The sequence below is a fragment of the Brassica napus genome, unplaced genomic scaffold (assembly GCF_020379485.1).
Source record: "Brassica napus cultivar Da-Ae unplaced genomic scaffold, Da-Ae ScsIHWf_2672;HRSCAF=3430, whole genome shotgun sequence".
NCBI classification, from domain to species: Eukaryota; Viridiplantae; Streptophyta; class Magnoliopsida; order Brassicales; family Brassicaceae; genus Brassica; species Brassica napus.
Window position 1 is genome coordinate 7,826 of NW_026015965.1, and position 4,675 is coordinate 12,500.

Genomic DNA, 4,675 nt, shown 5'->3' on the forward strand with positions numbered 1-4,675 from the left:
TGGAAATGCGAAAGTTCTTCTATTAAACCCTGATCAATAAACCGATAAAACCTTCAAATTGTATCTGATTAAATCCGGGTATTGTAGATGTTCCCTCTTTTCATCCCCGAGCATCTTTTTTGAATTTATCATTTATCCGTTTATTTTAAAAATCCCATATCTCATTCTTCACCGAATCATATAGATAGAATTCGATCTAGCAATAATGGAATTTCTATCTGTTTACTGAATCACATGAAATTTTATCCAACTCCAAGATATATGGAATGTATGAATCCGTATGAACGGAGACTAGATTCAATTGGAATTTTTTTTAAGAAAGAGATCCGAATGGAACAGAATTTAGAAATACCGCTGGAACTTATGGAGTTTTGTAACGACTAGAAAAAAGTAATTTCATTTTCACCTATGATATTACATATTCCAATTCGATCGCATACCATAAAAAACGGTATTCATGATAGGATCTGTTCGAGCAGATAACATATAAGAAATAGAAAACTTTTTTTTAAACACTTACTTTTTCATGTATTTGTATTTCATTGTTCAAAAATAGTTGCAGAAAAAAGATGGATTTTTACCTATTTTGAATAGAATATTTAGAATATCATTGAATTGAAGTAGGTAAGAAAACGTATGTTTTTTTTATTATTAATTTTAATTATTATTAAAATAAAAAAGAATGCACAGGTATATATATATGTCTCTTTTTTCTTCTTTTATTGTGGTACAGTTCTATTTGGAACAGCACATGCTGTGCTCTACCAAAAATTAAAATTTTTTTCAATGTATTCAATGAAAAATTTCAATACAAAATTTATTGAGAATTACTCCTCAAAAGCATCCCTAGAGATAAAATACCCCATTATAGAGCTATACAAGGTAACGTATGTTCTGATTCTGGGTTTACATATACTCATTATTAGTGTTATAATTCAAATGGAAGAAGATTTCTTTTTAATTGAAAAAACTCAAAATAGATTAGTTATAATCTATTTCTAATGATTTTCTTATCTTATATTATTAGAAATAAAAATGTAAATTTGAATTCAAAAAAGGTCATGAATTTACAGTCAATAGTTAATGGTTCTGATTTGTACTAGATTCTATATTTTGTGACTGAAAATCTATATTTTTTCGGAGTTGAAAAAAAAACAAGAGAAAATTTGAATCTAGTACAAATCATTTTGGCGCATGGCCGAGTGGTAAGGCGGGGGACTGCAAATCCTTTTTCCCCAGTTCAAATCCGGGTGCCGCCTCAACAGGAGACTTGAAATCTCCTGTTATAAAACTATAACAAACGTAGGAAAGACTCTTGATACTTTCTTTTCGTGATTCTAAGCCCCTGGCTCTCGAGGTTCTATTCTCTAACCTAAAGTTTTACCTATCAGATTAGAGGAAAACTAAAACGAGTGGAGGGAAATCCATTAGATTGGATAGGCAGAGAGGGATTAAATAATAGTTTGGAAAGGATCTAAGATACTTTGGATATAGACCAATGAAAGTGTCGGAATGCTCAGACATTCAATCAATATTAGATTAGATGAAGAATTGCCTTTCGTTTTACTTCAATAAAAATAAAAAACGATAAACGAAAAGAAAGAAAGATTATTCTTTCTACATATGAGTCAGATTTTTTGGATACTTCGAAAGTATCTGTTTACTTGTGTTTACATCTTGTCGATTCTACTAGAAATTCTATAATTAAGAATAACTCAGTATAAGATAAGTGGATTTTTTGGAGTAGTTCATCAATGGTGACCAATATCTCTCCCTTTTTTTGACTCTGCACCAGTGATTTCACTATTATTAGTGAACAATAATGGAAAAGTTTCTTCCTATTCATAGGGGACAGAATTCACATGGATATAGTAAGTCTCGCATGGGCTGGTTTAATGGTAGTTTTTACATTTTCCCTCTCTCTCGTAGTGTGGGGAAGAAGTGGACTCTAGAAGTACTCCTAATTGCGATAATAATCAAACTCTATCAACCTGTATCAATTTTTTAGTTTTCTAGACCGGCCGGCAATTTTTTTTAAGATCTTTTTTAGAAATTGGATTTATGTTTTTTTTATCTCATTTTATTTTTTGATATCAGAGTTTATACCGTTAACCATTCATGGGATAACCCCCTTTCGAAATCTCAAGAGGTTTCCATCGAATTCGGATTATCCGTATTAAATGGATCAAACAAACCAATGAAATTGAGAAGTATGTACATAGATTTCATATCTCTATTTATTTATATTTACATTTATAAAGAAAAGAGATATGGGTGGATTCCTTTATATTAGATATTATTTCACTTGTATCTTTATTTATATAATGGCTAGTAGGTGAGAAAGATGGTAGTAATGAAAGGATCTCTTTATCTGCGGGCCCCTTAGGATACTACTGAATCTAATGCATTCCTTTCATTTAAACGAGAAATTGACATCCTTTTTTGTCATTGATAGTCAAATTGTATTCAATTAATTATTTTGACTAACCGTTTTTACGTAAATTATAAGCAAAAAAGCAGTAGGAACGAGAATGAAGAGTGCAGTAGCAATAAATGCAAGAATATTGACTTCCATAATTAAATCGTTTATTATTTATTTTTTTTCTTTGGAATATCTCGGGATTTAATCCCATAGAGATGAGAAATCTTTCGCTTGTAAACTCACTCAGATGAATTAGATTTCGATGATATCGAATGAAAGAAATCATGAATAACAATATCGGAGCTATAAAATCGATTCATCGTCAAGAATTTAATAGTATAACATAGGAAGATCTTTTATCCACACCGAATACATAATGAGATTCCTGATCCAATAAAAAACTATTTATTTATGATTCTTTTTCACCGCTTTCTTTTCTACAACCTAGTACTTTCCTTGTACAATCATCTGATGAAATAATAAAAAACCTTTTATACTTCGATTGTTTATAAAAAGAGTTCTAAAGAACCTTAAATAAACAATAGAAATCAAATAGAGAAACAAGTACGAAATTTCAATTTGAAATTTTCAAAATTTTGTTTTTGTAAGGGTCTATGATCTTTTTGTAAAACAAAGGAAATGTGATAAAGAAGTCCCGAAAAAAAAAAACGAAATATTCCAAAAAATTAACTATATTAAATTTTCTTACGAGTTTTTCTTCGACATCGACTCTAATCTTTAAAAAGAGCATATTCATTAGGGAAGACTAATTTGATCTTTTTTTTGAAACATCCTCTTTACTTGGGTGGATTCGAACTATTTTCACTTCCTTGACTTCATAGAAACAAAAGTATATATAGGTACTCTTGGCAAACGTATTATACGCTATCCTATTTTATTTTCCTACACGAGTTAATGGGAGATTAATTGACAAAAGAGGAAACCCATACAGTATCTCGTTCTTGAAGTGGTGAATGCTCTCAATAATTATAATTATACTAATTTACATATGTCTTTAAATTGGTGCAAAAGAAATACCCCTTTCTTTTGCTTGATGAAAAAGAAAAATAAACAAAAAGATAACGAAACCATTTGATCCCCTTGCCCAGAAACAAAAAGGGAGTTTATGTCTTTTTTTTTTAATTGAATCCGCCGGGACTGACGGGGCTCGAACCCGCAGCTTCCGCCTTGACAGGGCGGTGCTCTGACCAATTGAACTACAATCCCATGGAAATAAGCGGGTAGCTTACATATTCCTTCTTATGATTTCATCATAATCATTTCAATTTTAGATTCAAATTAGTGTTTTGTAACAAAGAAATCACAGTAATATATTGATATCTATATGGATATCACTAAAGTGATATCAAGGCCGATTACTAGTAATCCTTGCATTATTCTAAAATCGATTGATAATCTATTTTTTATTGTAATTTTTTATGGAAACAAAAAGTAACGAGCCACAAGAAATAAAGAAAAAAGTAAAGTCGAAATATACCCAGATATTTGACTTTTTTTCTTACCCTTCTCTGTCAATTATGCAAAACAAAAAAGGTTATGTAGACAGCGAATTATTGGGCCGAGCTGGATTTGAACCAGCGTAGACATATTGCCAACGAATTTACAGTCCGTCCCCATTAACCGCTCGGGCATCGACCCAGGAAGAATCTATTCGAACTTTATGGATAATCCATGATCAACTTCCTTTCGTAGTACCCTACCCCCAGGGGAAGTCGAATCCCCGCTGCCCCTCCTTGAAAGAGAGAGTCCTGAACCACTAGACGATGGGGGCATACTTGCTCAACCGCCATCATACTATGATCATAGTATGATCAGTTTTTTAAATTGTCAATATAATCAAATGGTATGACTAGCTTATAAGATTTTTTATTTTTTTCTATAGCATTCTATATCATTTTTTTATTTTTTTTTATATTCATATTCTAATCACAATTCTATAAAAAAAATCGATATATTTTCTTTTTATATTTGAAGTGGAAATATGAAAAAAAAAAAAAAAATCGAAAAAAAGTCTAGTATAAAATCTTTTAAAGAAGTGATTGGTCTGACAGAAAAAAAATAAAAAAGAGGGTTAAGTTTCGTTTTTTTTACTTTACTTAATAGATTGCCTCATCTCATTGTTAAGAAATAGTAGTGTCCCTATCTAACACTAACCCAAGAAAGTCAGACAGAATCCATCTTTCTTCCCTAATTAGACGATGGATGATAAGTTAAGTTATCGATTCTCGCTTC